Source organism: Macrobrachium rosenbergii, chromosome 2 (genome assembly GCF_040412425.1).
Source record: "Macrobrachium rosenbergii isolate ZJJX-2024 chromosome 2, ASM4041242v1, whole genome shotgun sequence".
Taxonomy (NCBI): domain Eukaryota; kingdom Metazoa; phylum Arthropoda; class Malacostraca; order Decapoda; family Palaemonidae; genus Macrobrachium; species Macrobrachium rosenbergii.
Window position 1 is genome coordinate 50642687 of NC_089742.1, and position 24960 is coordinate 50667646.

The 24960-nt window shown below is 38.5% G+C and overlaps 1 long non-coding RNA gene across 1 annotated transcript; it reads left to right on the top strand.

The window, feature by feature from the left end:
- The first annotated feature begins 209 nt into the window (after positions 1-209).
- LOC136846683 (uncharacterized) lies at positions 210-23465 on the top strand. Its single transcript, XR_010855486.1, has 3 exons — positions 210-301; positions 5817-6776; positions 10312-23465. It is a non-coding gene; the product is annotated as an uncharacterized lncRNA (long non-coding RNA).
- The last annotated feature ends 1495 nt before the right edge of the window (positions 23466-24960 follow it).

Below are 24960 nucleotides of genomic sequence, written 5' to 3' on the forward strand. Positions count from 1 at the left end.
ATACTTTTCTTTGAGGCTTTGGTGCATTAGAACTGTTTTCATTGATAATATTTTCGTTAATGACGAATATACGTATATTAGTCTTAAAACATAATAATTGTCATTTTAAACGGATTATTATTTTATATTATTGTATACATATCAAATAAATACACTTTTATCATATAAATAATGGTATTATTACAAATATTTCCAAACCAAACGTCACCAAGGAATTTGGAAAGTAAACAATAACGAACGTCAACAAACTCGAATGTTGTGAATATACGGCAAATATTTTCAGTTATTTCACATGTCACAGGTATTTTTCACCAATGGTACACAGATAAGTCATTAATTCACGTAATGTGAATTTTATAAGAAGATTAAATAACGAATAAGTGTCCAAATTACGCAACTTAAGACAAGTTTAGGTTATTGTCCCAGACATGGGAGGCGTGACACGGGATTGGCTAGGTATGACAAAAGTAATTTTCACGACAGTAACCATGCTAGATTTATTCATTTTTGGGCATTATCAGTCGATAATAGCCTAGCTGTGCTTACAAACAGATTTGAATATTAGAATGAGGTAAAAGAGTCAGCTGAGTCAGTATCCAGTCTGGTCATAAGACTGGTTCGACTGTATACATCACCAGGTTGTTTCAAACAGATTTGGGCAAGGTAGCTTGGGTGATGCTAGGTATGGACAGGCTAAGACCAAACAGGGGATGTGGGAAAGTGATGTAACAGACGCAATAGGAGCAGATAGGATCCAGGCTAGGCTGTGGGCTAGGCTAGGCAGACAACAGCTGAAGCTCATGGACTGGAACTGAAGAGGATGGTTCATTAATGGGTTAATTGGCAGCAACTGAGAAATTGGTAAAAGCCGAGGTTTTAATCCTTAGTTAGCCCTTAGTGGACGGATTGAGCTTGAGTGTGAAGTAAAACAGGTTTGTGGAGGTGGACGGATTGTGCTCCAGTGTGAAGCAGAATTACGCACCAATGTTATGGTAATAATGATTCGAAACAAAGGTGCCAATACTTCTACATGCTATAAATTCACTAATGGCAACTTTTATACAGACGTGAGAGCTAGGCCAGTATCAATAATGCTTGTGACTTCAACGGGGAAGGTACTGCCATCTCTCTCTCACATGAGTCTTTTTGTAAATCTGCTTGTAAATATACGAAGGGGTTGCTGTTGTTTTTTGTTTTTGTCTTTTACGATAGTATGTCGATTGTAAATGTAATTTTACAAAGAAAATTGCAAAGAAATATTAGAAAAAGCATGTAAAAGTAAAAAAAAAGTTACTGAATCTTCCTTCTCATAAACTTACGTGAATATTTTACAACAAATGTGCAAAAAATTTGTTACTGCTTTTATTTCTGATCTGTTTTGATATTGTGTGAGCAGTAATAATAATTTTACAAAATCCTAAAAACTTATTTATTAGAAAAAACATATATCATATATAAGTTGGTAAAATTTACGATTGTCTTGTAAATGAGGCCCCACAAGGGGTTGTAAATAGTCATTTTCAACTTCTCGTGGAAGGTAGGGAAAATTTTTTAGAATTTTTTTATTTATACAGTGTGAATGTACGTGTCATTCTCTTTCCATTGATGTGATTTTTTTTTTTATTTTGCCAACCTCAAAGTTTCCCCGGTCTGGGATGCTGCACATTGATAAATTATGCCGTCCCTTAAGGGTTAATGACAGATGCCCAGCTTTTAAAGAGGGTTTTCTTTGCTTTGTTCCTAGCCTATTGAAGATGTAATTGTTCCTACACAGACACAAACCCTCGGTCTTTACATATGGGATTAACTTTCAGCAAGCTGGAAATCTGGCTGTTAAACTTTTGCAAGGAGGATATGGTAACAATTGCCGATGGTAGGAGTTGGGGGGATGAGTCGAAGGCTTGCTCCCTTCCCCTTTTATGAATGTCGTTCTTGGCCTTCCTGAGCCGTGGAAGTTTTTTGCCAAGAGGAAGCATCAGAGAAGGAAGAAGATGCCATCTTGGAAGGGGTTTTCATCTCCTTCAATGGCTGCTTCTCAAACTCCTGGTTCCTTCTATTCCCAATCTTCCTCCAGTTGCTTCTTCTTCCTTGGAAGATTTTACCCCTTCCCGTTCTTCCATAGCTTTGTCTTTGGAAGTTTTGGGTGAAGGGTCAGGACATATTATCTCTGGCTGTCCTGCTCTCTCAGTCCCCAACCCCTCCTGTGAGGGAGGAGGCAACGCCATCTTGTTCTGTTTCAGGTTCAGAGGCTCAGAAGATGGTTGGCATCTGGGCTTCTCTAGGCCTTCCAGAAGTACCAACCTATGGTGGCCTATTGTCCAATTACCTGTCCTCTCGCTGTCTTGTGTCGTCCGCCTTGACAGTTGCCAGCCCTGCTGCTCTCCCCTTGACTGTACCACTGATGCCACATCAGCCTTTGGAGTAACCTGACCAACGTTTTGAGTCGGTGGCTGCAGCGGCTAACCTGTTCACCTCTTCTGGAATCCAGATCTGTTGGCAGTGTATCACTCTCAGAGCTTGGAACCTCTTTTGTGGTGGTGGCTTCTCCTGGCAAGTCGGCAGGATATCCCTCGCAGAGCTTTGGACCCCCTACCGCAGTGGTGACTTTTACTTAGGATCCATCTTCTGATGTTCTCACGAACAGAGTCGACATCGTTTTCAAGAGAAGTTCACCCGTGTTGTGAAGAAGAAGCGTTGCAAGTCTCCCTCTCCGTTTTCTCCTCCGTCTTGTTCCTTCTCTTCTTCTTCTCCATCTTCACCCAACCACGGCTGTGGTTCTCCCACTCCAGCTCACTGCCATCTTGCTGGTGGGGGGGTGTCACGTCCAACCTCTTCACGTCCATCAGCTTTTCATTCCAAGCAGAGATCAGCGATTGGAAAATCTACGTTAGTGTCATCTTCCCCCGATCCCCGTTTGTGTTCGAAGGAAGGATGACAAGGCTTCTGTTTAGAAATCCTCTGTAGGGAAGGCTTAGGAAGTTCAGCCATTTCCTTCTGGGTCCCGCTTCGTTTGATGGACGTGGGAGATTCTGCATGGCCGCAGATGTGTTTCCAGCCTAGGCCGTTGTCGCCGTGTTGCACGCGTGTCCATGACCTTAGTCCCCGTCATTCCAGAACTCCTCCCTGTTGACGCTCTCCTGGGAGGCCCCCTGATCGTTGTTCCAGCTCTCACGAATGTGTCCTGTCGCACGTTCGCGTCCTTGTAGACATGCACATACGTGCGATTAGTTCAGTCCAGTCTGGTATGTAGCCTCACTCCTCATCATCTTGTCGTCTCTCAGGAGAAATTGAGTTCACACAGCTGCAGACTTGACAGCTTGGATGTATGGCTGTATATCAACGCATGACTGTCGCATGGGTAGGTGTGGAAGTTGCCTCAGGGTGGTGTGTCCGGGATCGGACCATTGATCTCACTGACTTGAAGGTTTGGGAAGAGAACGAGATGGCCTAAGGTCATGGCACGTTGAAGCACTGATTCCCTTCCGATCACCGTCTCGTTCAGTTCTGTCAATGAAGAGCGTTGATAGAACTGCTGTGGACTGCTAGAAAGATGACAACCCACGTGGAAGTGCATCAACAGCACATCTTTGTAATGGCTTTTGATCACTTGTTTTAGCTTGATCTGTTGGCTGTTACCATAGTAACAGCCAACGGATGTTACCATACCATCTACATGCAAGCGAATGGGATCATTCTGACAACTTTCATGTCCTTTGTAATGTAAGTTGGCGGTCTTATTCATCGGTAGCAGTCAGCCTCCGTTTTCAGTAAACGTCTACTTCACCGAACAAACAGCCAGTGAATTCAAATGAATGGATTGTTCTTCCAGATGTTTCTGACATAAGTTATGACCTTCATTGGTCATTTTCATCATAGCATCCAAAGTGTTTTTCATAATGCCTACAACCAAACGAATGAGCTCATTCTATCAGACCCATACAGCTGTCATTGCGGGAATTGATGGTCTTTTTGTTTTGTTCAGCCAGAAACTTCAACATGTTTCAGGTAGGAAGAAATCTCTGCTTCATTGTTGACATTTTTCAGGTAGGAAGAAATCTCTGTTTCATTGTTGATATTCGAACATTGATCCTTGGTTGTTTGTACACTAATGTTAACCTTCTACTCCCTGAGCCAAGGTAGTTACAGTTCGTCAGCATGGATGTCTTCGGATTCCTGTTCGTTTTCGACTGCAGGTTGATTTTATTTACAGTGAAGTTCTGCAGAACCATACCAACCTACGCTTCCGAACAAGATTCAGTCAATTCTGATTGTGCAAGTTTTTTTCTTGTGCGATTGGAATTATTTTCTGGCTCTGTAGATCTACAGATCAGGCCTACTCCTCGGTACAACAGCCTCGGTGTTCTCTTCTTCAATGCTCTTCTTAGCACAAGGATGAAGATTAATTTTTGAAGATGGAAAGGGAGGTCATGGTCTTCGACAAGGTCTCCCCATTGCTTCTCATCCTCTCTGAGAGAGGTGAGAGAAATTAGCTTAATGGTGAGACGATAAACACTGTCTCCTTGGGGTGTTGCACACACTTCCCCTCCAGAGATACTCCGTGCCTCATAGCATCAACTGAAGGGCATTCATCTACTCTTCAAGAGGTTAGGTTGGGTTTGGATTAAGTTGGGTACTTAACCTAACTTACCTTAGCCTAACTAGTTCTAGTCCAACCTTCCAGACCTGCATTTCAATATCCTGGAGCTACTTGTCTAATGGCATCAACCAGGAGGTAGTCTCCTCCTCTACAAGGGGCTGGGTTGGGTTAGATTTGGTTGGGTACTTAGCCTAGCCTAACTAGTTCTAGCTTAACCTTACCAATCCTGCACTTCAGTATCCTGGGACTTCTTGTTTCATGGCATCAACCAGAAGGTAGTTACCTGTTCTTCAGGGGTCTAGGTTGATTTAGGGTAGGGTACTTAAACCCAACCCAACCTAGCCTAGCCTGACCTAATCTGCGCCTCAAAAACCTGGATCTTCTTAGATCTCCAAGCTTCAGGATCCCATAATAGGCATTCCGTAGTGTTGTTAAGGAACTGTACCATGGTAGTTCCTTAGTCAACAAAAGGCAGGTAGGCTAGTGTCCTATTGTCTCCCCAGTTGACGGTGAGGGTGCATGAGTTTGCAGTAGCACACTCAGCACCGTGGTCAATCAGACACATTCCGTTGGCGATGCGGATGTATGGGTTTACAGTAGCACACTCAGCACAGCAGTCAACCAGACACGCCCCAGGATGATGGATGTATGACAGACAAGTTCGGTTTCGCATCCGTGATTCAAGTCTTGTGCTTCCAACTTCCCGTCGTTTTACCTGATTCGTTGGGAGATCAATATTACCTCCAAGCTAAGTTCCCATAATTTGAGTTTGGTTCTTACTCAGTCAAGAGGAGTGGGAGGTGTGAGCAGAAGCTGCTGTTGATCCACAACCCGAGGAGATAATATTATGTGGGTCTTTTAAGACAGTTTCAGGAGTCTCAGTGTCCAAATAGGACACTGTTACCATATCTTCCTTGCAAAAGTTTAACCATCGGATTTCCTGCTCACTGAAAGTTAATGCCATATGTAAAGACCTCAGGTTTGTATGATAGGAAAAATATAAAATACTTAAAAAATTGATCATATTTCTATTTACATGCATTAAGAAATACAAAATACTGATCTTATGTAATAATGTGATATTTTGCTTTCTAACCCATGATTAATTTACAATGAAAGTGCTTACAGTTGTCAGTCATGCCCCCATCAGGAGCATTGTTATTCACAGGAAAAGCCCCAGAGTTGCATGTTATTTGTTTATTTTTTCCTCTTGTTTCAGGTCTCTTCAGACAACATTAAGAGCTGACCATTTTCCCAGTAGTTCCCCAAAGAATAATGATGGAAGATGTTCTGATTGCACACTACCTTGAACGTGTGTGTGTTTACAATCATGCAGGCTGTTCACGAGACCCTTTGACTGGGTCTTGTTCGTTATCATCAAATAGATATTGTCCTTTGGAGATGCATGTGGAGTGTCTTGAAGAATCATGTTCCTTGAAGATGAGGTATCCTCTTATTATTGTTTCTGTGAACTTGACCTAACATTTGAGATGGCATCACAAGATGGATTGAATTTTAGAAGTCCATTTGAAGAACATAATGATGAGAAGGCTGGCCATGTTGAAAAACAAGAATAAAGCAAGTGGTTCAAATTGAATCGAAAATAAGTAAAGGCTGTGGTCTCTCTGTTTGGGTTCTTGTTCATTACAGTTGTTGCAGATGATGGCAAAAACACAATTGGTTTGGCTATATACTGAAGATAAAACCTTAAAAACAAGTACCTTGTAGACATTATCTTTATAGTCATTTTTATTGAGCCAGCATTCCTACTGAACAAACCAACAGAGAGTAGAATGAGAATCATCAGTCTCACTGTCAAGGAGACCATTTCCAGTTTGACTATCAAGGGAATTGAAGACATCTGGTTTTGGACATTGTGACATTGTGGTGCCTCAGTTAAATGGAGATGCAAGAGCTCCACAGAGTGATTATTGCACGCTACTTATACTTGAGGTTGAGACAAGTTTGAGTGGTAGAAGATGAACAAACAGGGTACCTAATGAAAATTTTGAATTATAATTAACATCATTGGGGAAAGAGAAAATACCATTTCATACAGCTCTGTCAAATGGACAAAGGAAGCTACTGACATCCAGGCAATGAATCTTAAGTAGAAAATTGATTTTATTGCAGATGGACAGCATTGTAACTAGGAATGAAGGACTGAAGGATTTAAAAGGTAAAGTACTGTGTTGTGTTACATAAAATGATATACTGTATGTGGCTGTCTTGGTTTCATGAACATTTTTATTGAGTCATTTACTTCGTGGAGGAACTGCTCTTCTTCACTTTTATGTCATCCTTTTGCCATAACTCCCATCAGGTCAAGATCTTTATCATTGTTTTCATGCTGTGATTCCCTTTGTTGTCCTTTAGGTCTTCGTGCTTGTATTTCCTTATATACTCTGTTTAGACCAAATGTTCCTTATCCTTTCCCTTCACTTGTCCAAATTATCTCAGTTTTTAAGATCTCAGCTTATTCTCTAGCCACAAGACACCATGCCTCTTCACCTCCTCATATCAGTCATGCCCCCATCAGGAGCATTGTTATTCACAGGAAAAGTCCCAGAGTTTTATGTTATTTGTTTATTTTTTCCTCTTGTTTCAGGTCTCTTCAAACAATATCAAGAGTTGACCATTTTCACAGTTCCCCAAAGAACAGTGATGGAAGATGTTTTGATTGCACTGTACCTTGAACGTGTGTGTGTGTGTGTGTACACTCATGCAGGCTGTTCACAGGACCCTTTGACTGGGTTTTGTTTGATGTCATCAAATAGATATTGTCCTTTGGAGATGCATGTGGACTGTCTTGAAGAATCGATGTTCCTTGAAGATGAGGTATCCCCTAATTATTGTTTCTGTGAACTTGACCTAACATTTGAGATGGCATCACAAGATGTATTGGATTTTATAAGTCCATTTGAAGAACATAATGATGAGAAGGCTGGTCATGTTAAAAAGCCAGAATAAAACAAGTGGTTCAAATTGAACAGAAAACAAATAAAGGCTGTGGACTGTCTGTTTGGCTTCTAGCTGGACCTCATTATGGCAGTTCTTGCTCATTACAGTTGTTGCAGATGATGGCAAAAGCACAGTTGATTTGGCTACATACTGAAGATAAAATATTAAAAACAAGTACCTTAGAGATTACCTCTGTAGTCATTTTTATTGAGCCAACATTTCTACTGAACAAACCTCCAGAGTAGAATGAGAATCTATGTCAGTCACACTGTTAACAAGACCATTTCACAGTTTGACTATCAAGGGAATTGAAGACATCTTGTTATGGACATCATGACATTGTGGTGCCTCAGTTAAATGGAGATGCAAGAGCTCCACAGAGTGATTAGCGCACGCCACTTATACTTAAGGTTGAGACAAGTTTGAGAGGTGGAAGATGACCAAACAGGGTACCTAATTAAAAATTTTTGAATCATAATTAACATCATTGGGGAAAGAGAAAGTACCATTTCATACAGCTCTGTCAAATGGACAAAGGAAGCTACTGGCATCCAGACAATGAATCTTAAGTAGAAAATTGATTTTATTGTGGACAGACAGCATTTTAATTCAGAATAAAGGACTGAAGGGTTTAAAAGGTAAAGTACTGTGTTGTGTTACATAAAATGATATACTGTATGTGGCTGTCTTGGTTTCATGAACATTTTTATTGAGTCATTTACTTCATGGGGAACTAATCTTCATCACTTTTGTGTCATCCTTTTGCCATAACTCCCATCAGGTCAAGATCTTTATCATTGTTTTCATGCTGTGATTCCCTTTGTTGTCCTTTAGGTCTTCGTGCTTGTATTTCCTTATATACTCTGTTTAGACCAAATGTTCCTCATCCTTTCCCTTCACTTGTCCAAACCATCTCAGTTTTTAAGATCTCAGCTTATTCTCTAGCCACAAGACACCATGTCTCTTCACCTCCTCATATCAGTCATGTCCCCATCAGGAGCATTGTTATTCATAGGAAAAGTCCCAGAGTTTTATGTTATTTGTTTATTTTTTCCTCTTGTTTTAGGTCTCTTCAGACAACATCAAGAGTTGACCATTTTCACAGTAGTTCCCCAAAGAACAATGATGGAAGATGTTTTGATTGCACTGTACCTTAAACTTGTGTGTGTGTGTGTGTGTACAATCGTGCAGGCTGTTCATAGGACCCTTTGACTGGGTCTTGTTTGATGTCATCAAATAGATATTTGTCCTTTGGAGATGCATGTGTACTGTCTTGAAGAATCGATGTTCCTTGAAGATGAGGTATCCCCTAATTATTGTTACTGTGAACTTGACCTAACATTTGAGATGGCATCACAAGATGTATTGGATTTTAGAAGTCCATTTGAAGAACATAATGATGAGAAGGCTGGTCATGTTAAAAAGCCAGAATAAAACAAGTGGTTCAAATTGAACAGAAAACAAATAAAGGCTGTGGACTGTCTGTTTGGCTTCTAGCTGACCTCATTATGGCAGTTCTTGCTCATTACAGTTGTTGCAGATGATGGCAAAACACAGTTGATTTTGGCTACATACTGAAGATAAAATATTAAAAACAAGTTCCTTAGAGATTACCTCTGTAGTCATTTTTATTGAGCCAACATTCCTACTGAACAAACCTCCAGAGTAGAATGAGAATCTATGTCAGTCACACTGTAAACAAGACCATTTCACAGTTTGACTATCAAAGGAATTGAAGACATCTTGTTATGGACATCGTGACATTGTGGTGCCTCAGTTAAATGGAGATGCAAGAGCTCCACAGAGTGATTAGCGCACGCTACTTATACTTAAGGTTGAGACAAGTTTGAGAGGTGGAAGATGACCAAACAGGGTACCTAATGAAAAATTTTTGAATCATAATTAACATCATTGGGAAAAGAGAAAATACCATTTCATACAGCTCTGTCAAATGGACAAAGGAAGCTACTGGCATCCAGACAATGAATTTAAGTAGAAAATTGATTTTATCGTGGACAGACAGCATTTTAATTCAGAATAAAGGACTGAAGGGTTTAAAAGGTAAAGTACTGTGTTGTGTTACATAAAATGATATGTGGCTGTCTTAGTTTCTTGAACATATTTATTTGGTTTTATGTGGCTGTCTTTGTTTCATGAACATATTTACCGAGTCATTTACTTCGTGGGGATCTAATCATCATCACTTTTATGTCAGCCTTTTGTCATAACTCCCATCAGGTCAAGATCTTTATCTGTCATTGTTTTCATGCTGGTATTTCCTTACATACTCTTTGTAGACCAAATGTTCCTCATCCTTTCTCATCACTTGTCCAAACCATCTCAATTTCCAAGATCTCAGCTTATTCTTGAGCCACAGGACATCATGTCTGTTCACCACTTCCTCATTCTTTGTACAATTTTCCCACCACAGTCTTGCCATGAACCCCAACATTCTTTTAGCTGTTCTCTTCTTCTGTCTTCAAGACTTCAGAAATTTGTGTAGGGGAACTCAACTCTGCAGATTAAGGCTGATTAATATTGATGGGTTTGTATGAAAAAAACTATTTTTTATGGTAGTTGTTTTTCATTATAGAATGTCAGAATATTTGACTGTATGAATTTAAGTAATGGCAATAACAGAATTTTAAAGGATAAATATTGACAAAGTTTTCGTACTTTCACTGTCATATCTAGATATTTGTAATGACATTGCTAAGATTTAAAATGCTAATAATCATGTTTTCCTTTTCCAGGTTGATGACTTTAGCTCACTTCAAAGGCCAATACTACAAATTCTGATTCCCCCAGTGTCCAAGTTAGCAGAAGATCCTGCAGTTTTAATTTTTGATATACTGACTGTTTGTTAATGTTACTGCCTGCATTAGTTTTTTGTTGTTATTATTATTTGGTAGTTTAACCAGACTACTGAATTAAAAGTCATGATTGAGGAATTGTAGGCCTGTGTGAGTGGCTATTATATATGCATGAGGTTTGTATGTAAGCCTAGATTGTATGTATCATTTTAAAATAATTTTTAGAGGCAGTGTTTCTCACCTGTTATGCACTTACCTTTCATAAGGAAATGAGAGGCTGTTTTCTTATTAGGTTGATGGTTCTGTAATGTGTTTATTGTCAAAGTCATTACTTATAATAGTAATTGATGGATTGCCACATCTGTTTCAAAGATAGGAAATGGATGAAAGTGTGGATGGTTTTGAGAAAATTTATAAAAATTGGTTAATAGTCAAAGGCTATTACAATAGTCATAATCACTGGTCACTGGTAATTTGCTTTGAGATTGTAAAAGGAAAAGAATCAGATGTATATAAGATAGAAAGACCAATTGAATGATTTGACTGAAATTCAAATTTAATGCATGAGACATTTTGCAGAATTATGGAATTTGTCATGAGTTTTAGGTACAATTCTCTGACTGAGAAACTGTTTATGTAATCCACAGGAATACTTTTTAAGAGGTACAAATCTTTTCATTTTGGTGGATTCAGTTGGAAAATGAACTTTTTATATCATGCATTAGTCTGGTAAACATGCAGTGTGTGGAAGAGGCCTTGATGTCAAAAAAAACTTCTTGGTATATTTAACCATTTGGGTATGGAGGTATTTAATTGCATTTTGATTTTTTTTATCTTATGTGATTCATTTGGATTAGAATTTGCTTTGTAAGATCTTGTGAAAACAGATTTCTGTTGTTGCAGGCCTACCACTAGCAAGACGTAATTACTGTATCGCAAGTTTTTGCTAAATGAGGCCATCAATTTCTAGAGTGCATAAAGTAAAATGTGATAATTCACATTTCACATTTAAGCCTTTTTGCAGAAAGCCTCAACTCAGCGCAGAACTCTCTTAGGTCTGGAATCTTATGTTCACTCTCATTCTGTTGCTATCAGGCTTCTGTGGGACCCTTTGCTTCTCACACTACATTCCTCGTCATGCTACTCTGTTTCTTAGCATCTCTGTCCAGTCATCTTTTGGATCTTCAATTTCCCTTGCAAGGTACACATCAGGATTTTTTCTTTCTGTAATGTTTTAAGCATAATCTTGTTTTCTATGATAAATAAGGATTTTTTATGATGTAGGAAACACCTTTTAGGTACTATACAGTACTTTATGTGCAATGCACTTGACATGTTTTATTGCATATAATGCATCAAAAGCCTTTCAAGAGGTTTGTATTTATTTATGTGGCAATTTGGTGGTACAGTTTTCCAGAGTTTTTTTTACATTGTCTATACAGTGATGTTTTATCTCTGGTTTTTTATCTGGCCCCCAGATTGTCTGTGTCAGGGAAGTAAAGAAAATGAAGAAGTGAGACATTGCAGAGGTTTGGTGTTGACCAGCTACCTCTTGACTTATATATAGCAATTCACCTCTTAATTTATCTGTCCCTTCCAATGATAAGGTGCTAGTTTTGCCAACATGTTTGTATTTGTGAAACATTTGGTTATTGTACAGTTTTGCTGTTGCTTTTACCAAAATTTTTCACTTTTGACAGACTGATTTGACTTCACTAGTGCTTCTGTCCCTTAATATTTTTCGTTTTGTTGACTGACATGTTTTGTTGTTTTGTAGGTTAGTGTTTACAGGCAATTTCAGTTTTGTTTCAGAACCCTTAGTTCAGATTTAAAGAATTTGGATATTAATGTGATACTGTACTCTACTTTCTAAGTATGAATTTTAATATGCATATGTGTTTCATACTGGATTTGTTGAATACAGTAGTAATACTATAATCGATGCATTTTAAGAATATCAGTTAGTCACGCCCGCTTTCTCTGGCACTGTAGATAATGCTTGACATTATCGTACTGCACTCTGAGATGATATCAGTTGCTGCTTGGCTATGACACTGAAAACATAGCAACCACCACCCTCCACCCATCCAGAGATGGGTAGAGAGCAACGACTGTGTCTGAGTAGCTCACCCCCACTCCTTCCACTGCAGACAGCACAAGCCCCACCCTCCTTCCATCCAGAGATGGAAAAGAGCGGGAGACTGATTGTCGTTGAAAATGGAGGAGGAGGAGATGATGCGTAGTAGCAGGGTCATGTAAAAAGAAAAAAATAGTATTTACAACTCCTTTTTTTTTTCAAGACTATTTTGTTTTTATTTTTTTACCTTTAGTAATCATTCTTTTTCTATTCAGGCCTTTTATTTAGCACTCATCCTCATCACTTTCATCACTGCAATTGTCTGAAAGTTCAGTTCAGTTGAAAATGAATCAAACATGTGTTGAAAAGCAATGTCTTTTTTACTATACAGGTAGTCTTCTTGAATCATTTTCGAATGTTCTACACATTTTTTTCAGTTGTCTGTAATCACATTATCAATAGCTTTTAGTGTCAGTTCTTCAACTTTTCACAAGTTGCTTGTCGTTTGAATTTTTCTTCTTTATTCCTTGTTTGATTTGAGCCCATGTGAGTTCAATTGGGTTAAACTGGCAATAGTATGGTGGTAGTTGGAGTACTTCATGTCCTGCAACAGCAGCAAGTTCATCATTTCATAGTGCAATTTGGTTTTCTTGCGAAACTGTATAAGTTGATATAGTTCAGGTATGGTATGCAAGTAGTTGTAGGGAATGTTGTTGTCACTTAACCACTTGGTGACATCTCCTTTTCTTGAATTTCCTGTAGGTGCCTTGTTCAGCTGCATGTTGTGATAGGGAGCATTGTCTATAATAATTAATGATCTTGGAAGGGTATATGGCATCAATTGCTCTAGAAACCATTTCTTGAATGTATGGCTATTCATGGAATCATGATAATCTTGGATTTGAACATTAACAGTGCACCAGGAACAAAGCCTTCAGAACTTCCTGTGTGGACGATGATGAATCTGCCACCTCTGCCAATTTTTGTGTTAGGCCCAATGGTACCCTCCTTATCTGTCCAACATTGTTCACCACTGGTATTTTGATTAATCCAAGTTTCATCAAGATAAACTTCTTCCCTTGGACATTCACTGCTTCTGTTGCTTTTGAGTTCCCTTAGGAATTTGTTTCAGGCAGCTACAATATCTGATCTCTCCTTCAATAGAGCTCTGCTACTACAGTGTTTCTTATATCTGAATCCCATACTCTTCAGTAATTTCTGCAGGCTTGTGCTTCCTCCTCTAAAATCCATTGGTGGCTCCCTCAGTCTCCATAGCGGCAAGTCAAGTGTAGGCAGCTCTCCTCTTTTCTTTTATAAAAGGCAAGAGTTTCTCTTCTTATCACTTCCTTGTTGAAATCATCAATCTTCCCAAGGACAGTCAGTAGATGATTCCGATGTAGTGATTGAATTACTCCATCTCCACTCCTCATGCCCTGGAGCCTGATCCTGTTGATTATGTTTTGCAAAACATTCGTTGCCTCAGAGGTTTTCATTACTATTTCTTATAGCAGGTCTGTCTTGTCCTTATTATCAAAGTACTTGAAGATGTTAAGAACAATATTCCTAGCTTGGCTGACAAGTCTGACTGTTCCCACTGGCCTACCAAGGGTAGGGGTAGGGGTGGTACCAGATGCCATCCTCTCCCTCTCAATGCAAGAAGGTATCTGAATCTTGCAACTGTGGTTCACGATAAGGACAGCGCTGCCAGCCGTATGAGTAATATCATGAAAGAGGGGAGGAGTTAGGGTGGGGTAGGGAGGATGTGGGCGTTACCAAGTAATATTCTTAAAATGCATCGACTATAAGTTATAATTCCTCTGGTAAAGGAATTTTGCCACTCTTGTAGAATAGCATGACGTTAACTCTGTCTTGTATGTACCAAAGGGATTGAAAGTCTTGTACTGTCTGTAATTTGATAATTGTTAAAGAAAACTTTTTTAATATTCAAAGTTACGTAAGTTGGCTTCATGTAAAATTTCTTTTGACATAAGTTTAAATATGTCTGTGACCTCTTTAGTTTGTAACTCCAAAGGAGACCGTCTTCTGAATACAAGGTAGCAAGAAATCTTACCATTTTGGTCATAAATTTTATTTTAAAAAGAAAGATTTCAATTTATTCAATTTCATTTAAATGAGTCTTTTCATGTTCTTGAACATAATTAAGCAAGGTTCATCGTTGTCCCAGACTTATGTCAAAGTGAAATTAATAGTTTTTTTTTTGTCACTGATGTTATCACGAATCTAAAGTTGCAGTTATCTTCCAGGTGTAGTTTGTTAAAATTGGAAAGAACAATAAAATAAAGGCCTAGTGCCACCACCCAAGGGGCTGGCTTTGTGGGACTGCACTAGTGGTACGTAAGTCTCCCCTGATGTCCTGCTTCCAGAGGACTCATAATAGTCATAGACATTTCAGGCAAACTCCCACGACAAGCGTGGTGTTGTGTTTCTTTTCTGAGTGCAGTTTGAAGTATGGTATGTGACAACTGTTTGTTTACTTGCAACTTTTCATCACCTAGACATTATCCAGTTTGTTAATATTTGCTGGATTAGGTATCTCTAATCAGCTTCATAACAATTTAGAGATTAAGATGCTGCTGAAATTTTTGTCTTCCTGATAGTTTTTTTATATTGCTGAACTTAAAATTCTTAACGATGTTTCAAATGTCACAGAACCAGAGATGATCTTGACACAGGAGAACTTGAGAAAAACTGAGTTGCAGTTGTAACCTGTCAAATTTTTCAGGTTGTTCCACCCATTTAATGTGGAGCAAAGTTTCCTTTTAAAAGTATGAGTGAAGAGGGAACAAATGTACTTAGGTTTTTTTTTTTAACTTTTCACTGATTTAACACCATCTTTGATATTGCAGTTTCATAGTTCCTTAGGAGACCTTTTGCCATGCAAAATGGTTCCTTACTCAAATTATGACTGACATACAGAGTGCTGTTCTTGGAAAGTATTGTTTAAACACCAGTAAAGTATTTGGATAACTTTACCTTAGAAATGAAAAGCTTTATTTTTATAAGCTGTTCTGCAGGGATAATTTAGTTTTTCTGTTAACCAAATTTCTGTAGTGAATGCATAAGCTAGATTAGTTCAGTTCTTATGAAAATAGAATTCTCAGAAAGCAAACTGTCAGCTGTAGATCTTCTGCAATGGTTTGGGAGTAAGAATATTTGGTCAAACAGAATATACTCTGCTGTCAAGATGCATAATTTTCCAGAATATGAGGACATTTCAAATTTGACCCTTACTGTCTGTCAGATAGTACTGTTTTTATAAGTGAGTGGATTGATTAACGTGGAATATTTCTCAGTTTTGTGTGAGACATCTTTATTAATTTGATGTAAATATTGAATATGAACACTGTGGTGAGTGTTGAATTAAGCCTAAAATTAGGTAATGCTGTATTAGAGCATGTGAGTGTTGTGATTGGCTTGAAATCTGTTTATACCATTGCATCTGAAGAAACATTGCAAAGCCATAAGGATGTGAATGAAAAAATCATTAATTCCAGGGCCTTTTTTGTGTACTACTGTCACATGTCCCATGATGGGGACAGAAAGAGTTTTGGGTACATTTTGTTATATTTAGGTTTTTAAAAACAATCTAGAAAGGAGTCATTATCACTCTATACATGTCCAAGTTTCATTTGCATGTGATGTTTCTAGTTGTGTAATGGATGGAAGAAAAATGTAAAATGCAAATGGTTGCATCATTTCACCAAGAATTGATGCAGCAACCTTTCATTTTCTTAAATTATCTGTACATATATTGTTAATTCTGCTAATCTGTTCAAAAGCTGTAGCAAATGGCTACCACAATTATGTTAGGAGATTTGTATGATTCTAGTGCCCAAGTTCCCATACTCTGTTGTGAATGATATTCAAAACTGTGAAAGTTGCTAAAAACGTCACTTAAACTTATATGCAGCTGTCGTTGTTGTGTATTATTTCAATAGATGGAAAATCATTTTGGATGACGATGTGTATGAAGGAACTTTTCAAACGTGGTTTTGCTTTTGTTCTCTAGAATTATCCATGGAAATGTCCCATGAAAGATTTGGTTTTAGCAAAATGTGGTATCAGATTTTTGTGCGCTGTTGGGTTTTGCAAGTCATATGCAGTAGTGAGGACATAATTTGCCTTTGTTGTTGTCTTCCATATTTTGTTGTTTGTGGTAGTCCATTTCAAATTATTCATTTCCCTTGGCACTGATTGGCTGTACCCCCCAAGACTTTGTCTCACTGAGATGTGCTGCAGGAGCCCACATCTCTGCCAGTTCACCGTGTAGGCCTCTGCTGTTGCGTATCGGTGTACTTTGCGTCTTTGTGTCTCGTTTTTAATCTTTGTGTATCTTTCTTAATCATGCCCTAAGATGCCTCCTAAATGCCCTGCTTCTAAGGCTTCTGGCAAAGTGCCTAAGTGCAAGAAGAATGTCTTGACACTCCAGGATAAGGTAGTACTTCCAGAAATGTTGAAGGAAGGGAAAAGTTACATCGCAGTAGCCCGCCATTATGGCGTGAATGAGAGTACTGTCCGGTACATCAAGAAGAAAGAGGTGGGGATAAGGAAGACCGTGGATACTAGATTCTGCGTTACTGCCAAGATGGTTTCCACTGTACGTGATAAGAGCATCTTGATGGAGTTGGCCTTGGGATTGTGGATAACGGACTGCCATAAGAAGAACATCCCCCTCGACTAAAGAGTGTTTCTCTGCATGGGGAAATGGCATCGGCAGACACAGAAGTGGCCGCGAAATATCCCAAGACCCTCAAGAATATCATCAGGGACAAGGGCTACCGTTCAGAACAGGTGTTCAATATGGATGAGACCGGCTTGTTCTGAAAAAAAAAATGCCTTCACAGACATACCTCATGAAGGACAAAGCCAGAGCCCCCGGGTTTAAAGCCCAGAAGGATAGGGTTACCCTCATCATGTGTGGCAATGCTGCTGGCTTCATGCTGAAACCATGCCTCTTTTACAAAGCTGCAAACCCCAGAGCCCTCAAGAATAAGAACAAGAATTTGCTGCCTGTGTTTTGGATGCACAACGCCAAGGCCTAGATCACCAAAGTCCTTACATCTAACTGGTTCATTCATAGCTTCATCCCTCAAGTTAAGGCACTATACACCCAGAACTCCCTCAAGCACCTTGTGAAGGCAACAGACACTGATAGTAAATATATGCTGAAGGAGTGTTGGTGTAAATTCACAATTGCCATGTCAGACTGTCATTGGCCGACTGTTGGAGGATATGAAGGAGACCCTTAATGCACGCTGGAAGTTGTGGCCAGAGTGTGTTTACGATTATGAGGGCTTCTCTCCTGAAGAAATTCAACATTTGGCCATTGATAAGGCAGTCACATTGGCGAGGATGCTTGGTGGAGAAGGCTTTGATGACATCACAGAGGATGAAGTTGGCACCCTCATTGATGCCCACTCTACTCCCTGATGGACCAGGATTTGGAAGAGCTGACTAAGTCTGCCAGCGAGGAAGAAGACACAGCAGGTTCAGGGAACGGGGACAAGGAGGAGGATGAGGGCCTGTCTTTGGAACATCTGTCCTGAATTATGAGGGCAGCCAGAGGGCTGCAGGAGATGACTAGGGCATGGGATCCTTATCTGGAATGCTCCATAAAATTTTAAAATGCCCTTGATGGGATTTTGGGGCCCTATAATAAACTCCTTGTCAGCATGAAGAAGCAGTTGCCTATCACCAGGTTTCTTGAGCCCATGAAGAAAGACCCTCCCAAGCCCCTGAAGAAGTGCAATGGGTGGACAAAGTGCCTGAAGAAGGGGAAGAGGCTCCCCCAGAGGAGATGTAACTCCTCTGCTTTGCTGTGCAGTCATGTCTTCACTGTCATTCATCGAACTGCACAGCTAATTCATCATCATCTTGTCAACATTTATCACTGGTGAGTACCCATATGATTTACATAATCTTAAACTTCTCATTATTTCATTTATTTTTTGAATGCATATTTAAATATTTAGGTACAGTACATACTTAACTGTTCCCTGTACAGTACTTGAGAATGTACCAGTGTTACCTCCAGCTACTGTATACATTAAAAGAAAATGGTAAGGCTTGAATACTCTGTGAAAGAAAATGTTCATACCTGAATATGTGGATAACTTGATTAGTTTTCGCCTTGTAGGAGTGTTCATGCATAGCTGTAAGCCATATATTTTTAAGGGTAATGTTGTAAGATGACTTTGAAATGATATTAAAGTGTTTTAGGATGATAGCTTAAGGAATACAGTATTTGGTGTTTGAACCATTGAATAGGCAATTATATGCGTTTTTAGGGGGGTGTCTCAAGTGTTCGCGTTTCTCAGCTATTCGTGGGTGATTGTAGTCCCTAACTCCCACAAATACTGGGGTTCACTATTAAGATTGGTGGATGTCTTCACAGTTAACACTCACGTTTTTGGCATATCAGTCTTTGCATGGTTGTGTCAAAAGGCTGGACAAAGACACTGATGAAGTTTAAGAATACTGGGATCTTATCCATTCCAGAAACTGTATTCCTGTAGTATTTATAGTAAAGTATTTTCCACTCAGTAAAAATACTGAAGATGTGTCCAGAGTAATTTAGCTCCTCCGCCAAGAAACGGCCAGGACTAGGGACAATATTCATTTTGAAGTGAAAGAAACCTTCTTGTTGAGCAATTTTGCTGTTCATTTCTGCCATCATAAGCTCTCTTGCTCCCTAGGATCCAAGCTTCAGAAGCAATTTTTCTTTGTCCTTATTTTCAGGAACATCAGTTTCAAAGCTTATTTGAAACATTATAATTCCTTGTTAAGCAAAGGATATAGAAACTCTTGTGTCTTTATGAGGCATTCCAACAATGGTTGGTGTAGATTAAACTGGCCATAAGCCAGTGTAGGCCTTGCACTAAGATGGCTCATAAGTGTGTAAGATGTTATAGGGAGTAGAAATCTTGGTATGGAATATGAAAGTTTTCCCAACCAACAGAAACTGGTGCATTCCAGAGCCCAGGATTTATTCGGCATAGTTTTATTTTTCTTAGGGTAAAGGATTTGTATAGCAATTATGATGTTTAATATTTTTAAAAATTAATGTCGTGGTATGAAATGTATGTTTTATACTTCGTGTATTAAGTCTAAATGTTCTTTCTTCTTGGAAGGAGATGGTTTGTACTTGCATCTGCAAGGCCATTAGGGTTTGTTTTTCCCTGTTTTGAAGGATTTATATTGTGCCCTAGCATTTTGATATTTGGTCAGGATTTTTCTCATCTGACCTAAGGATTAACTTGTGACAGTGTTTAGAAACCTTTACTTGATGTCTTTTTTCATCCAAAATCTCTATTTGTGGGTTGAATTGTGAATTCAGTCTGGTTATATCTTCCTTGTTGTGGAAGAAAGGTTTGTATTGGATTTTTCTTCTGAAGTCCACCCTGCATTTCTTGCTCTCTTGTCGTAAGTACAGTAATAATTTTGTGCTTGTCTATGTAAATCAGTATTGAATCTCAAGTATGTCTTTTGTAAGCAAAATATATGTTTCCTGTACTTTTGAGTTCAACTTGGATTTCTTTCCCTTAAATTCTTTATCACGAATCAACAAAGCATTCCTGAAAGACACTTTGACTCGTTCTGTGCACAGCTTATATCTTGAAAATGTAGTCTGAAATTGTCGGAGTCTTCTAGAAATGGTTTCATTGTCATACAGTGTTTCATGTTAGTACAGCAGCACAGGTCATATTCTCTACTTATTTGTGAAAAGTTCCATAACTTCCATGTTAGTTGGTTGTACGTGCAGGTAAGCAGTCTTAGCCTGCAGTACTGTATGCTGCCTGAAATTCATATCACATTTTTTTCTTTTTTTAACTTGAAACACCACTCCTTGACAACTTTCCTTGTTTTGCCCTTGTCTTATGAGTGTGAATGAGACCCAGGGTATTTGTCTCAGTCGTTATAGTATTTGTCTGAGAAGTTAGGCTTAGTGCTGGAAAGTGTACCATTTATACCGGGATCCTGTGTACATTATTTACTACTTTTTTGGTCTCTATATGACTGTTGATTTCCAATGCATAGTATATTTAGTTTATGAAAGACTGCAGTGTGGTTAGTATACAAGGCTGATTTGTTGGTGTATTTAAATAAAGTTGGCCTTTTGTCAGCATTAGCTTTTGCTTTTTGAGCAGCCTATTAGTGCTGACTTTATCATTTTTTGGGAGTGTTTGATCATTTTTTGGGAGTGTTTGGCTCTCTGATGGAGGAGAGAGAAGGTCTGTTGGTGAGGTTACCAACCCTGCTTATATCCTGATGTCTAGTCATATACATATTTCAAATTAATGGTACCAGTGAGTCATGGAGATAAGGTTATCTGTGAATGAGTACTTAGCTAAATTCCATTTAGACTGCTGTGGTATTTTGCATTTCAGTCTTTCCCAACTGATGTGCAATAGATGCCTTTTTGAGCTCATGAAGGCTCTCAGTCTTCAAGTTGGTCAGTACAGGTGGTCAATACAGGCCTTGGGTATATTACAAAATGAGAAGATTCTGTCAATTTTCAGGTTATTAGTGTTTGGTTGACTTCTGTGCCTTCTTTTGTTGTGTTTATAGCAAAGCTGCTTAAGTGGTTTATGCCTGGGACCATATTTCTCATGCACTGAAGGCCTGCATTATTCAACACAGTAGTTGTCGTCACTGTTGAGTGATGGTTTGCCGAGGCGCATTGGTTCGGATCACTATATTCCGTAAAGCTTTTTATTCTTCATGTGATGCTAGATTGTAGCTTGTTCTTACTTTTATGTACGTGTTGCCTAATGAACATTCTTTAGAGAGATGTTTAAGATTGATGGTGTATTATCATTTCTTGTACCTTACTGACATCAGTTTAACTTTATCTTGGAAACTGTTACTGCACTGGATATTTAGCGTACTGCATATTGATTAGTTTATGTTCATGAGACTTTTATCATATTCATTGGTGTTCTTTTCATGTAGGTGCTATTTTATCCATAAGTTTATCAATATGTGATGAGCAAGAAAAATGATTTTATTTGTTTAATTCCCAGGTCTCTACTTGTGCCAGTAGGATTCATTTGTTAGAAAACTAAGTTCTGAATCATGTAGTCCATACCTGTTCGGAATATGTAGCTGTGTCAGAGTCAGTCAGTGAGGACAAAATGTAGGTGTTTTTTATAGCCTAAAATGGAAGCAACACTTGATATAAGGTTTTAAGTTGTATACTAAGGACAACCAGAGTTTGGAGATGGCCTTTTCATAATGACTAAACTCCAAAGGGCATGTTTCAAATATTTTGGGTTTTTTGGTTTACAGCATATGCAGGAAATGGCTTTATTATGTACAGGTGTTCTAATTTAATGTAAAGGTCAGGTAATTGCCCTTCAAGGGAGAATTTAACTGCTGCTCTTTGGTATCTAAGATTACTTAAGTATCAAAGGCATGTCTTTCAGAGTCTTACCTTATTGGGTGAATTGCCTGTGCTAATTCGTCAATGCAGAGGGAATGTGACAGCAGTCCGATCAGGCACCTTATTAGCTGGGGTGAAGCTAGGGGTGTTGGGGTAGTACCCTGCATTGATGTCATCCCTTTTTCCTAAGTCTTCTGCTCAATTAGAAGCATTGCATGAATGATATCTCTTGGACATGTATTTGGTTTTATTGCTTTCTAGAAAGCTTTTATTAACCTGGTATAATGAACTGAACTTGAAATAAGGACTCCTGTCCACAGTGGTGACTTAGGATGTTTAGGTAAACTAAAAATGTCTGAAAAATAATGGTATTTTATTCACATTCAAGATTTCAGAAGTGGCTCTACAGTGTTCTTACTGATGCAATGATTCGAGAAGACTTCAAGCTAGCTACTGCACAAATCAGTACTGCATTACCTAATTTGTATGTTTAACTGGACAGACACTTGAAGCTGTTCATATTCAGGCGCAAATTAAGGGGATATCTCTGCTCGAAATTTAGAAATACTTTCACAAGTCAAAACATTTGATCATAAATGCAGGGAAACATTTGCTTGGTAGTGAGGGTTACATTTAAGGTGAATCTTATTTTGTTGAATTTGGCATTAATGTAGCAGAATGTTATTCTGCTTCTCCAAATACTGTTGCTTTCAGAGAGCAGAGGAGTTACAGCTAATGTTGTCACTTTCTGAATATTGTCTATATTAACTGCACAGATTTTAGGTTATGCACTGCAGTATGGTAATTAGGATATGTAACAAAACTAAATTGCCTCAAGAATGTCTTAAAAATGGTCCACTTTTCAACTCTAAGAGTAATGTTACAAAGTACTCATTTCATGTTTAACACACTTTCCAGGCCCTGTACTCTTATCAGTCATGTTAGGTAGGGTACTACCATTTGCCCAAAACTTCTTCAAAGGGCTATGAAATTGCATTGCTCAAGATGTACTTAGATCACCTGAACGAGTTAAAAATCTTAATTCCATTTTGTACGTCATTAGTCATGATTTTACAAAGCCAACTTGCTCTTAGGTTAATCAAGTGGGACTTAGAGAAACTGACAGTTGTTGAGCAGCAAGCGAGACTTTGGATTTTCTCAAGCCATGTTCAAGATTTTCTGTGATATTTTGAACACCTTTATGAATTTTTTATCAGTGACATCAGTAAGCAAGAATGTCAGAAGCTGATTCAAATTTGTTATGAAGCTTTTTAAGTGTATCTTTCTCGGTGAATATTAATGAAATGGACAATGTCCTAGTGACAGAAAGCATCTAGTAAGCAAACATTTGTCACTTATCAAAGTACTGGATTCAGAGAAGACACAACACTACGTGTCTTGGGAGTTTTGCTAGGATTGTTCAAGTCCCCTTTATGGGTTCTCTGGTAAGCAAGTCCATAGGAAGGCTTTCTAGTGCCAGCAAAATTAGTTCTATAAGGCCAGCCCCTATTTTGAGGGGGACACTAAACTATTGTGAAAATAAAAAATTGAAGAAATTTTACTTGCTTCTTATGTAATATTTTGTTAATGGTAAATAAAAGTGTTGTTAAATTCTGTTTCTTTTTTATTTGGTTGTCTTTTAACTGTACATTCCATTTATACATCATTAACATTCTCTTACATGCCATATAAAAAAAGAATTTAATTTCATGCACATTACTGTATAGTGCTAGTCAAAACCTAATACTATAGGGTAAGGTATCATTCAGCGCAGCCGTTTCAGTGCCAGAAAAATGATTGCATAAAATCTAGCAACAGTACAATGATACAATAAAAAAGGATTGACTTATCATAACAAATCCAGGAACATTACATTTAAAAAAGAATTACTTAATAAAAAAAAATCTTTAATTTGTTAAATTGTCTCTACTGAACGAAGGTACTTGATTTCACTTCTGCTGCCGTATTCAGAAAATTTTTAATATCCTCTCATCAATTTTCCTGCACGTAGTTTTAACTGCGGTTCATTGCCAGCTGAAAGTTTCTCGAAGTACTGTACTTGTCTCTTCCCTTTTGAACATGCTTAAGGATATCGAATTTCCATACAGTTGGGTGTAACATTCCCAGTCCACTTTTCAATCTCCTGTAGGCTGCCTCAGCATAGTTATTTGTTCTTTCATTTCCATCTAACATTCTTTGATACATATTCCACATCTCCATCGGAAATAAAGGACTTCATCTGCCTGCTCTATGGTGATTAGGATGGCCAACATAATTGTCTTCGAATCATTTTAAAATCTGAAGTAACTCTTCTGGTAAACTACCTGCCAAAAAATCCACATGACTGTCAAGGTTGTCAACTGGCATAAAACATAGAGCAGTTATTTCCGCATGTAATGCAAAGTTGTGATTGCTGTTATATAAATTCATGAGACAAACCATTTAACTGCTTTAGTAGATTTTGAGACATGAAAAAGGCAGCCTCTGACTTCTACACTGAGGAAGGAGAGTCTTTGATGGTGGTAAACGCTGCGCATTCAAATTCACAATTGATAACGGCAGGTCACGAGTTTGTAACCATCTCAAAGCATCCACATATATGGTAGGTTGCATAATGTTTGTTTTGTAAAAGTATGATACAGGGTGAACTCCATTTTTTTTTTCCTAACCATGATGGTATACACTTGATACAACAGCTGTGGTGCTACCGCAAATGTTCTGTCAGCGTACCAAGTCTTGAAAGTTGCTATGTGCTCTAACCATATCTGCTCGTCCCTCTATCCATCAAACAGAAATTGTCCTCAGTTTCTGGGGTGGGTTTATACATCATGTATTCAATGCACTTGTTGTTAATCGTACTTGGAGGCTCACAAGTCTCTTCAGCCTGGTCTCTGGCAGCAGTTATGACCTTTTCCACTTCAATGGCAACTGCTGATGGCAGAGGAGTATGTTCGTTGATCATTTTGATCACCTCTTTTTCTAATATGTGAATTCGTGCCTTGCACCTACCATCTTCATGGCATCGCCAACACTTAACTTGCTCTTGTCAAACGATAAATATAAGTCATGACAGAACTTCTCTCTGCTTACTTACTTTGTACTGATTCAG